The sequence below is a fragment of the Manis javanica genome, chromosome 11 (assembly GCF_040802235.1).
Source record: "Manis javanica isolate MJ-LG chromosome 11, MJ_LKY, whole genome shotgun sequence".
NCBI classification, from domain to species: Eukaryota; Metazoa; Chordata; class Mammalia; order Pholidota; family Manidae; genus Manis; species Manis javanica.
In genome coordinates, this window is record NC_133166.1 from 13,884,754 (window position 1) to 13,898,678 (window position 13,925).

Sequence of the window (13,925 nt, forward strand, 5' to 3'; positions counted from 1 at the left end):
TAATGTGATTCCTCTGATTATGTTCTTTTTAAAAAATGTAGATATTTGAATCCCCTTTATCATTCAAATTCTAGGAAGAACTTACCATTTTTAACAAAAATGCCACAGGAACTTTGATAGGGATTACATTGGATATACATATCTGTTTGGAGACAAGTGCATATTAAAATTACAGAATATACAATTCTCTACATACAGGATTTTGCTTAAGTTTTTAGTGCACGATTACATTTTTCTAAGTGATGGTTTATATTTATTAGTGTGCAGGCCTTTCACTTCTTTTGTTATATCTATCTAAGTTTTTTTTGTTTTTTTGTATTTCAATGAAAATTTGACTTTTGGATTTTTTGGTGGTAGCATATTGAATAAAATGAATTTTTTTTGAAATTGTTATCCTGTGACCTTGCTAGGCTCACTTATTAGTTTTAGTAGAGTTTTGGTAGATTCGTTAGGATTTTTTTGCATATGAAATTATTTCATCAGTAGATAAAGTTTTGCTTACTCATTTCCAATCTGGGTCCTATTGATTGGCTTTTTGCAAAGGCTAGCATCTCTAGAAAAATGTTGAGTAGAAATGGTATGAATAGACATTTTTGCCTTGTTACAGATCTTAGGGAGAAAACATTCAGGCAAGCACTATAAGGTATGAAAGTAGCTATAGGTTTTCATAAACACATTTTATCAGGTACAGGATGTTTTCCTCTTTCTAGTTTGCTGAGATTTTTCAGTATGGATAGATATTGAAATCTGAAATATTTTCTGTAATCTGCTGAGATGAGCATACAGTTTTGTCCATGATTTTATATGTAGTATATTACAGTTGTGTTTCTAATATTACACCAATCTTGCATTAGTGGAATAAATTCCAGTTGGAGTCACTTTTCCCAAAAGACCTAAAATTCCAAAATGTATTGCATGCACCTAATAATAACGTCAAGATATTTGAGGCAAAAACTGATAGATCTAAAAGGATAAACAGACAAATAGAAGTTGCATTAAACCTAAGCTCAATGAAGACAGAGATTTTTGCCTATTTTATTCACTACCACATCTCCATGCCTATAAAAGCACTTCACACATTCTAGGTTCATAATAAAATTGTAAAATTGTAGAATTAGCTTTTATTTTAATTGCAATGTCTCTGGTATCTGGATAATACTGGACTTTTAAAATAATTGAAATTTATTTTTCTTTTTTAATTTTATGCAGTAATATCTGTATCTCTAAGAATTAGCCCATTTTATATAAATTATCTGTTATGTTGATCTTAGGTTTTTCATAATATTCTATAACAATTCTTTCAATATCTTTCGAGTCCATAGTGTTGACCACTTACTCCTTCCTGATTTTGGTAATTTATGTCTTCTTTCTTTTTTTCTTGGTCAAGTTCTTGACTTTTTCAAAGAATCAATTTTTTGTTTCTTTATTCTATGTTTTTCTGGTTTACATTTTGTTAATTTCCATTCATTCATTCAATTTCTTTCTCAGTATTTCTAATTTCTAAATTATTGCTAGTGATAATTATTAATTTAACTCATTATTGATTTCCACTCTCATTATTATCTGTTTTCTTTTAACTTTGATATTCGCTTGTTCTATTCTTCTAATTTCTTGAAGTAAAAGCTTAGAGTATTGATCTTTATTCTTTTCTAATATGGGTTTAAATTTATAGATTCCCCTCTCAACACTTCTTAGAGCAGTTGGGCATCCTACACATTCTGAATGTTGTGCTTTCATTTTAATTTAGTTCATTTTTTTTCATTTTCCTTGTGGTATCTTTTTAAATTTCTGGGTTATTTAGGAGTTTATTTTTCAATTTCCAAATTCTTGGGATTGTCCTGCGTTTATTTCTGCTGTTGATTCCTATATTAATTCTAGTGTGGTTTGAGAAATTTTTGAGCTTATTTCATCTTTTTAAAAATGTACTGAGAATATACCTGAACATATCTTTAATTCTGAAGATAGTATATGTGTTTTTGGAAATAATGTTTATTCTGCTACTGTTGGGTAGAGTATTACAAAATATTTTCAGGTAAACTTGGCTGCTACATTTTCAATATTCTATGTTCTTTCTGATCTCTATATTTCTTTCGTATCAGTTACTAAGAAATAAGTATTGAAATCTCCAATTATAATGATCACATTGTTTGTTTCTCCTTTGAATTCAGCTAGTTTTTGTTTTTGTATTTTGGGGCTTTATTGTTGGGTGCATGTTTACTAAAATTTGCTGTATCTTTCTGATACATTTACCTATCATTATAAAATGGTTCTATTTGTTTTTAGAAATATTTCTTGTCTTAAAGTCTGTTTTGTCTGATTTTTATACAGTCACTCCAGCTCGATTACAGTTTTCGTGATGTAACTTTTTAAAAAATATTTTCAATTTCTTTCTTTAAACCTAAAAGTTACCTCATAGTCAAGGGTGTTTCTTATAGAGTATTGGACCTTCCTTCTTTTATATAACCTGAAAAATTCTACTTCTCTTCAATATATGAAAAATTTATTATTTGTATTTACACTTACCTTTTGTTCTGTGTTTCCTATATATCTTTTTTCAAGGTTAAGGCTCATTGGTTTTATTTTTAGCTCTTTTTGTCTTAAATCAGTGTTTTTAATATACAATTTTAACTTCTTGAACTTTTAACCATTTCTTTTGCAATATTTTCAAAGTGGTTGTTCTATGCATATTATACACAAATATGCATATTACATCATTATATTCTGCTTCAAGTTAATACTGGCTTAATTCTGATAAAATATAGCTACTTTGCTCCTATGAGCTCCATTTCCTTTTTCCTTCTTTGTACTGTTTTTACATAAACCCAAGTATAGAATTTTATCATTATATTTTTTAAGAAAGTTAGGAAAAGACATTGTTCCACAGAGCCCTGAGGCTGTGTTCATCTTTATTTCATTTTTTTTCTCTCTGTTCAGCACTGGAAAATTCTATTTGACTATCTTCCAAGTTGACTGCTACTTCTGCTCTTTGAAATCTGTTGGGCTCATTCATTGAAGTTTTCATAGTGTTTTTTATACTTTTTAACATAAATTTTTCATTTGATACTTTTTTATAATTTTATTATGATTGTATTGAATAGTTTTCATATTTTCCTTTAATTCTTTGAACTTACTAGAATAGCTCTTTCAATTCTGGTCTGCTAAACCCAATCTCTACACCAACTCACAGTTTTTATTGGCTCCATTTTCCCTGAGTATAGGTGACACTTTCCTGTTTTTTGCTTTGTTTCCTATTTTGTATATTTCATAATATTTTGTTAAATATTGGACATCAATAAGATGTTTTGTAGTAACTCCAGATTTTATTTTATTTCTCTAATTCATTTTTTGGTCTTGTCTGAACTTAAACTGCATATTCTACTGTGACTGATGATGTCTATGAACAGTTATTATTATTTTATTTTGTAGCCTGTCTTCCTAGGGATTACCCCTTTGTCTACATACCTTACCAATAAGCCAATGACTTGAGGAGAGGTTGTGCTTTCAACCAACTCAAGATTTTAAGACTTCTTCCCTTTTCCAAGGGATCTGTCTATCTGTATTGGTTATGAAACATACAACATACTTAAAGTTGCAGTCAGTTCTCAAGTCTCCCTTAGTTTTAACTTCTCAGTGGGCTCTTTTGGGGTGCCCCTGCAATATGCTTAATTTCCCAGTCAGCTAGAATTTATAGAATGCTTACCTCAGCCCTCTATTGGCTCTCTGATTTCATGGATCTCTTTGTTAAGTTCCTGCCTTCCCCGTGGCTTGTCCCAACAAAACTTGAAACATCAGACTAGCAAAGCTTGAGTTCTCTCCATTCGTTTCCCACTGAATTAATCAGCTTTAGTTGGCAAAACAATGATTTTCACTCTCTTTTCCTGCCCCAAATCAAATCTGTTCTCACTACCAGCAAAGTTGCTGGTGAACAGACTGATGTGGTAAAAATATAATTCTCACCAATTGCATTCAGTAAGGGGATAGGACAGTTAGGGAATGGAGAGAATCTCTTATTTTCATATCATTTTTTTTTTTTTGCCAAATCCTATTGATTTCTTGGGCATTGTTTCTCTAAAAATTATAAATCTCATGCCTCTGCATGCTCACTATTACTACCTCAATTTAGACTTCCATCTGTCCCTGAGATTACTGTAATGGTTTTCTAATTGGTCTTCATCCTATCTCTATTCTTCAAGGCGAGATTTGAAAACCAAATTCCTAAGTATTACCTTTAGTCTTCATATTTGTTCACAACCTAACAACGGCATAGTTTTGACCCAAATCTTATGCTGTGTTAACATTTTCAACAATCATACTGAAACATTTACTGCAGATATTTTTCCCTTCATCTGAAATGATCTGTCCTTTCTTCTTCCTATTACCTTAACAACATGGACAGTTGGAAAGAATCACAACCGCACTAGAATGTCCAATGAAACTTGTATCTGCTTTTCTTAAGGAACACCTCTTACTTTTAATTTTGTATTTTGTACACTGACATTCTGAATCCCACTTGCAGGTACATCTTATTGTAGCCATCTTTATACAATTCACAGGGCTTAGGTCCTTTAACAGGCATCTGCCTTTGTGAGATGAACATAGATAATATTCCAAAGAAATAAGGAAAATTATATTAAGTATTGACTATTGAAGGAAGAAAGAATAGCTTTGTATATTTCTTGAATTACCAGCATTATCTTTTAATTCACAGGGACACAATTCAACCTATTTGCTATTGTATATCTCTTTGATTTGGTTAACAATTTATTAAAGTATCTAGTCAATACTGTTTAATACTATTTCCAAAACATGTGTAGCCATAAAGGGTTATGTTAGTTCTCTGTCTCAGACTATGCTGATTTTTCAGGACTTTTGAAAGATAAATGCCTAGGAAAAATATATATTTAGGTGGAAATATTTTTGTTCATTTTAGAATTGCCTTATGGAACAATTAGGTTAATTAACAAATGATCACATTTTTGTATTTTTAAGGAAATACTTATACAAGAAATACTTTTTATTCATCTAAGGACTAAGATGGTTTATTTAATTAACCTGTTTGATAGTCTAACTCTCCAATTAAACACTATAATGCCAGATTTAATAATTGTATATTTTATTTCTTCTTTGTATGGAACTGGAATTTAGAATACTTTTGAAAATAAATTTCAGAGGTTAGCCCCAACTTTATCAAATATATCATTATAAACATATCTGTTCTGTGAATGGCATTCTTGTGAGAGGATAATACTGAATCAAACTCACTAATTGAATAAAAGGCTTGGATTCCATTAAGATGTTGTGATAGATAAATATAAAATAAGGGAATTAATCTTATGTAAGTGTCATTTCTTAGATATCTCTGAAGAATGTTACATTTTAGTTCAGTTTGTTTCCTCTTTATCATTAGTTTTCAAAAGTTCTTGATCAAAAATATTCCTTTACTGATTGCAAATGCCATGAATGATGGGAAATTTTTATTTAGATGGCTTAGGAAAAATTAACACATGCATGATCAGATTTACAATTGTTCCTTAATAGCTATAAAAGTTATTTATAAAAGAGTACTATGAGATACATCTAGATACAAAGGCCGACCATTATATATCTCAGGCCATACTGGAGTACTATGAATTCGTTTTGTCAGAGGAGCCAGCTCAGCAGAGTTAACTTACTGAGGTCTCCTATCATTGCTAATAATAGAAAAACACAGCATTTTAGCCCATCTGAACTCAAAGCTTAGATGTTAAGAACATTTATTCATTCTTTAATATTCTCCAACATACTCCTTGGTATAAGAATTATTCTTACTGTAACCCCAGTGCAGTAGTGCTTAACATGACCCTTCCCAATGTTAATACCTCTTCACTCAAATCTTGGATATAACCCAGACCTACTGAAATGGGCAAATACACTAGGAACTATTTAAAGTGTTTATTAGCTAATGGTGCTTATTATGAACCTAGAATGTGTGAAGTGCTTTTATAGGCATGGAGATGTGGTAGTGAATAAAATAGGCAAAAATCTGTCTTCACTGAGCATAGGTTTAATGCAACTTCTATTTGTCTGTTTATCCTTTTAGATCTATCAGTTTTTGCTTCAAATATCTTGACGTTGTCATTAGGTACATGCAATACATTTTGGAATTTTAGGTCTTTTGGGAAAAGTGATTCCTTTATCATTATGTAATGCCCCTTTTTATTCCTCATAAACTTCTTTGTTATGAAGCCTGCTTCATCGAAAACTGATACTGCTACTCCATCTTTATTTTGATTAGTGTTAGCTTAATATATCTTGTTTTCATAGCCTTACCTTAACCTATCTGGAATTTTATATTTAAAGTAGGTTTCTTATAGATTATCTATGGTTGGATCTTGTTTTATTCATTTTTTATCTACTCATGTTTATCTGTTTTTTAATTGATATGTTTTTGCCATTCACTTTTGAAGTGATTAATGGTAGAGTTCAATTAATATATACCATTTTTACAATTGTTTTCTTTTCATTGAACTTGCTCTTTGCTTCTTTCTTGGCCTTCCCTATTTTAATTGAGCATTTAATATGTTTCCCTTTTTAGTTGTTACCTTAGAATTTGCCATATGAATTCTTACCTAGTTTAAATGCACTTTGAAGTAACATTATACCACTTCACATTTAATGTAGATAATTTAAAAAAATGTATTACTAATTCTTCCCTCTCATCCCATGTGACAATGTTATCAATACATTTCACTTATACATATGTCAATACATTGTTGTCATTGTTCAATTAAGAATAAAAAAATATAAATTATTTTACTTTCATTTGTTCCTTCTTTATGTGCTTCCTTTTCTATGTAAATTCAAGTTTCTGACATATATCACTTTTTTTCTTCCTGAGGAAATTTTCTATACAGCATATCTTGAAAGCATGTTGACAGAATTTCTCCAGTTTAAGTTTGTATGAGAAAGTCTTTATTTCTCCTTCACTTTTTAAAACTTAATTTTTTTCTCCTCTACATTTTAAGAATAATTTCATAAATTTGCAGGATATATTCTAAGTGGTATTTTTTTCCTTTCTCAACAATTTCAATATTTTATTCCATTTTATTCTTGCTTGCATATTTTCCTGATGAGAAATCTTCTGTGCTTCTATTCCTTTAATTCTGCAGACTAGATTTTTGTTTTTCTCTGCCTTCTTTGAAGATTTTTTCTTCATCTTAATTTTCTTCATGTTAGCTGTGATATGTATAAGTGTTCTTTATTTGTTTGTTTTTCTTGATAGTTATCCTGGATCTTTTATGGATCTATGGTTAATTTTCTGTCACTCGTTTTGGAAAGTTCTAGGCCATTATCATACCAAATATTTCTTCTGCAGTATTCTCTCTTTTTTCTCTTTCTGGTTTTTCAATTACGCATCTGCCATACTTCTGATATCATCCCGTAGTTCTTGGGTGGTACTTTTGAAAACGTTTTTTTCCTCTGCACATTGGTTTGAGAAGTTTTTATTGACATATATTCAAGTTCACTGTTTCTTTCTGTGGCCATGTCCAATCTACTGATGAGCCTCTCAAAATATTCTTCACTTTTCTAGTTGCATTTTTTTACTCTACCATTTCCTTTTGCTTCTTTCTTGAACTTCCATCTCTCTGCTTATATTACCCATCTGTTGCAAATCATTTACCTTTTCCAGTAGAACCCTTCATTTATTAAATCATAGTTATTTAAAATTCTGTCTCATATCTGAGTCTGCTTCTGTTGTGTGTTTTGTCTCTTCAGATCATGTTTTTTCTGTTATTTTCCCATGTCTTGTAAATTTTTGTTGACAGATACATTGCATTGGGTAATAGGAATTGAGGCATATAGGCTTTAGTGTGAGGATATTTTGTAATAATCTGATTCACTCATAGGTTTTTAGTAGAACCTGGGTTTTGGGGTCGCGATCTTCACAGGTGTTTCTCTCACTCCTGTAGTGGTACGGCTTTATCCCTACCTTGTGACTCCTTCCCTGGTCCCAGCATTTCCTTGAAACCCTGTTTTCTATGGTTTATGTTGTTTTTCTTTTATGTGAGACAAAAAATCTATTGGGTCTGGAGTGAGGAAGAATTCCCTTCCTCCAGTTGGATAAGTATTTGGAATCAAATTTTTATATAGTTTTTTTCCTTAGAGAATATATCTTTGCTATAGTGGACATTATTGGAGTATTTCAAACTGTGGACTTTTCTTTTCTCCCTGATAGTTTATGGCTCTAGTTGATTCTTATCCAGATAAGCAGATTTCAGGTGCTATATTTTTCTGGATACATTTTTCTTGCCCAATTTTGGGATGGTAGTTTACCCTGAGAATTCAGTTTTTGTGATGACACTTTCTAATTTGTGAGTATTTTTGTTAGTGTGAGAAGATAATTTACTCTTAGCAGTTACTCAGTGAGAAGAGCAAGACGTAGATTATTAGAGGAACTTAGCATTTGCTAATCATTAGTTTGCTGTCTCACATAAGCTTGGAAAGGGTATGTAACTCCTTCAAGATCATTCACACATTCCTCTTTTGGATGCTAGCTGCCAACCTAGATGATGCTAAATGATCCTGGGAAAACTAGATAAGAGATTTTTGTTTACTAAGTTACCCGATGAAAAAAATCATTATTATATACATCTACTAACCCTCTCCCTATAGACATTCTATTGGACTGATCTCAGGAGACCTGAACCCTTCTGATGAGGCTGACTTTACGTGAAAACCAATGCAATACAGTATTAGGGACAAAGAGATGGGAATGGTTTGATAAATTGTTTTTAAGGACAAACTTTGGAATGGCCAAACAAATTATGTTTAAATAAAGGATTTTGTATTGAGTCAGCTGACAATTCCGCATGTAGTACCCCTTCTACTGATGTCTCTTCCATTTGGATTAAATATTTCTTTATGTAAAAGAAACATTTGGTTTCATTTTGTCTCTCCTGGTATTATTCTTACTTCTCTAATTTTTATCATGTGGTTTTAGTGGCTGCAGAAGCTTGATGAGAGTACAGTCTCTACTATATTAAGAACTAATGGACAGGTCTTGCAGTGAGTCCAGAAAACAGTCCTGGCCCCTCTTGAGTGTACTACAGGAATTTTATCTCCTGCTCGATGACTAAGAAAACTGTTGTTTCACTTCCAAGATAAAGATTAATGAGTTAGTTGTGCTGGCAGGGGTCTCAGAGATCATACTGTCTAACCTCTTCATTTTGCAAATAAGGAAACTGAGGCTTAGACAGGCTAAGTGACTGGAGTAAAGTTTCTAAGAACTAGAGCTACATGTATATCTGCAGAATAATTTACTGAATATTTACCATGTATCAGACATTGTACTGGGCAATAGGGTTTATAGAATTGAATACGGAGCTCAGCTCTGTCCCATGAGGTTGAAGTTCTGGAGGGAGGAAAAAGGAATGTTTACAGTGCACTGCGTGATGTGCCCTAAAATCATGGAGTCATAAAAACAAATTTGAAACTCAGTTCTACTTCTTATTAGTTGTGCCACTGTGTGATCTTGGCAAGTCACTCAATCTCTGATATTCATTTCTTCATCTGCTCAATGAGGGGAATATTATCTTAGAGTTGTTGTGCTACTTAATCTAATGAATCAGTAAAAAGCTCTTTAAAAGCTGTAAAATTTAGAAAAATCTAAAGGACTATTATTTCTATTGTACTTAATAATGAAAATGCACACACATACACTCACAACTATCACTCCTAATCTGTGTCCTACCCAGTGTAATAGCAGGGAGATATAGAAAGGAAAGTGATGTTGCACGACTTTCATATTTCTCTTTACCACATTTGGATGGCTGTGTTAAAAGGTTTATTAAGAAAATGTACTCATAATTAAAAGGGCTCTTTTGCAAAAGTTCTCCTTTCCTCTTATGTAAATTAATAGAGAAATAATAATAGAGAAATAATTCTCCTTTATTGAAAATCTGCTTTTTATTTGCTGAGTTTAATTAAATCCACACATATTTACATGTGCTTTCTAAAAAATGATTATGAACAATCAGTAGTTTTTTAATAATAAAAGTTCTTCCAGGGATGAAGGAATGTATCAAGTGATGCAATACCTCAGTGAACCTACATTTAATCTCTCCTGGGCAGGATTTAGGTGTAGTCACGGTGACAAAAAAAGTTTCTGCTGTAACTTGACTTCAGAAAATGGCAAACCTTAGCAAAATAGGGGCCTGTTAAAGTCAAAGTGTGAAAAGAAAAAAGAGACCATGAGACAGATACAGGGAATGGTTAAAGAAACAAGTTTGTTTACTTCAAAGTATGTCATGATTTATAATGCAGTGGCTAAAATTGTGTGCCAGTATAAAACCATATTATGCAATAATAAACTCACTGTTCTCTAATGTGATTTTCAGATGCTACAAAAACTAGAGCAAGAACTAGGCAAAGACAAGCATCTATTTGTCCAAGGGTTTCCATAAACTATTTCATTGAGTTTACAGGGTAGGAATTATTATTCAGTTTATGGATGAGAAACTAAGCCTCAGAGAGATTAGAGAGCTTTCCCAGGGCCACAAAGCTTATGAGTAACTCTAGGATTCATTTCAAATTTATCCAAAGTTAGGGTCTTCTGTCCACATTTCTTTCCTATGGTAAGATGATAAACTTCTTGATAGGTTGGATGATTCATTGGTTAGTGTTTTAAGTGAACACATAGTGTTTATGATTAAGATCATTATTTCTAAGGATAATGTTTCTAACAATGAAGAGCTTGGTCACTTCTTGGCAAGTGTTATCATTCTCAGCTAACACATTTTTTTTTATTAAGGTATCATTGATACACACTCTTATGAAGGTTTTGCAAGAAAAACAATGTGGTTATTACATTCACCCTTATTATCGAGGTCCCCCACCCCCCATTGCGGTCACTGTCCATCAGTGTAGTAAGATGTCAGCTAACACAACTTTTATGAAAAGCAGGGTTCTAACTGATGAGCTTTCAGAAGAAGATGAGCTATTTTATTTTAAGGACTTCTATATATTATTTTATTAAAATAAATTAATTTTTTTCTCTTGATTTCTGCAAAAACTAAAGAATTCTACTAGCTTTCATTATGTGTACTACATGACTTTATAAAAAGACCAGGTTATGACATCAGCACACTTTTCTAGCCAATCTCAGCATTCACACTCATAAGAAAGCCTTGATGTGTCACAAGAAAATCACTGAATTCAGAAACAGAATACACGGTGTTAGTCTTTGCATTGTCACTTTTAGTTGTTTATCTTTCAAAAAAATTTTTTTTCCTCTTCTTGGACTTCACTCAACTCACCTGAAAACTGGGAACCAAGATGCCACTATTTCTGAAGTACTTTTTGGTTCTGATAAACTAAGATGAAAAAAATAACTTCATCTCAATGATAGTGAGTTGGGCATGTTCATGCAAAAACAGCTTTTTTCCATGGCATGCTCAGACACGTTAAAAAAGAAGAGATACATAATATTAAAAAACAAAGAACAACAATAAAAGCAAAATCTTCCAGACAGATCAGATTTAGGGTTTAGTGTAGGTTTGGGGCTTTATAATGTAGAATCAGGCCAGAAGTTACAAGTATACAGTTATTGTTATAGCTATATTAATAGCTAATCACACTTTCTTTTAGCTTCCCAGTCTTTTAACTTTTCAGATGGACTATATAGATTGATAGATTATGTGTGTATGTGTGAACATTTTGATTAACTTGGCAGTATAACAGCTGCATTCATAATTAATAACAAGATGGAAAAACTAGGTTAAATTTAGTTCTTTCCAATTTAGTATGATGGTGTTTAGTCTTGATTTAACTGAGTCCTAACCTTAATTTGGTTTATTTATTTTCACTGCTTTTTGGACATTTTATGTATTTGAGGGATTTCTTTGTTGCAAACAATTATAACTTATCCTTTTTAATCTTTTCTGTTGAGATTTTAAATTGGAAAAAGAAAATCCACTGTAGCCCACTTAAAAATTAGACTTTAAATATATGGCTTTGACATGAATTATCACCTGGGAAATTGTGTAACTATCAGAAAAAGGGCAGGTGGGTGGGAGGAAGGGATGGAGGAAGGAAGAAAAAACAGAAGAAGATACAGTAATATTCATGAAAAGCCTTGATGTGTCACAAGAAAATCATTGAACTCAGAAACAGAATACAGAAACAAGCACAAAAAGCCCAAAGCCCAGAAGGATTCAGAGAAAGAGGAGACAAAAGAATAAAGGAAGGGAAGGAAAAAGGAAGAGACAAAACAGAGAAATATGGGAAGAAAGGAGAATTAAGAGAGGAGAAAAACAATGTAATTTGCTTTCCAAAGCAAAGATGTCAAGGTCTAGAAACCTCAACAAGCTGACTTTTGCCACTAGAAGATCCTGAGAAGAAAGTAGGTTACAGGTTAAAGGACTTATCATCCAAAATGTAAAAACAGCTACTATAATGCCATAGCAAAAAACGCAAGAAACAGAAATAAAAACAGAAACACCAAATAATCCAATTAAATACTGGGCAAATAACTTGAATAGACATATCTCCAAAGAAAACATACCTATATAGAAAATACCGTTTTGAAAAAGTGTATTTTTCCCTCCAGCTCTCATTTAGAAGCATATTTCAGGCAGAATAAACATAGGAAATCTTTAGGATCTTGTCTTAATTTGGATGCCAACCAAATCAATTGTCAAGCTAGGGTCCACTGTCTGGTAACTTTACATTTACCCAGAAATTTATCCCATTGAAGAAAGTTGTATTTTTAATAATTTGAGAGCAAAATCTCCCACCCATAACAGTTTGCTTTCTTTCTCTAGAGAAGATCTGAAATAATTGTGATTTCTTTCAATCATATATGTAACATGCACAGGGAGAGAGTCTAATATTTTCCACTCTATTTTAGGTGATTTTTATCATTTACAGCAGATTGATACAGGTAAAGGTAAAACACACTCATGCTCACTCACACAAACTGTTCCAAAGTTTATGCAATAATTTCTCCATTGAAATATAATCCTTTTCTAGTGTTGGACAAGTAACTAAGAGGAGTAAGCCTAAAACACCTTATCTATCACATTGATCATAACTAAAACTGTATGAAACACAAAAAGCGCAAAGATGCTGAGAAGTTAACAATTGCAGCCAGATGAGGGGTGAGATGCCAAAACTGAAAAATGGCACATTATGGAAGTTCATCTCCATATTTTAAAAACATCTTCTGTCTCTTGTCTTTGACTAAAGGATGGACTAAATGTGGCAATGCACGGCAGCAGGAAGGTGGCAAAGTGTTCCTAGAGAGACTGGCTTTCTAGCTAGTGTATCCAGGAACAGGGGACACTCAGGGCCAGACTATAAAGAAAATCCCGTTTTTCTTCTTTCTTCTTTATCTTCTTTCTTTCTGCCTTGTGTTTAATTGTCCTCAGCTCTGCCACAGAAGGAAGGGGTGAAAAGGAACTCTGTGGTCCAATGAGTGTGGGTCATTTCCCTGCATATTTTTCTCCTCTCACTTTTCACTCACAGTTTTGCCCTGAGCATGGCTCTAGTCACAAAAAACTCTGCAGCTGACTGAGAATAATAATGAAGAAACTCTATTTTCTTTTTATTCATTAAGTGAGGAAAAGAGGTCCTTGGTAGGGAAGATGGAGGGGAAATCCTGGAGGTGGGAGGGCTTAAAAAAAAGGATCCCCTGATCTTTTCTATGTACTGACACAAGTTCAGGTGCACACCTGGTTCAGGCTCACACCTGAGCTACTCATGGACAGAAACAGACCCAAAGAAGCATAGCAACATTTTGAGAACTGAAATATGATAAAATCCACTAATTAAGTTCCAAATTATATCTTGAGAGGTATATGCATGGTATAGACTCAAAGCAGCATAGCAAAAGCTTGGAATGCTAAACTACCTATGGAATCATAATCACAGAAAGTTAGATGGAACTT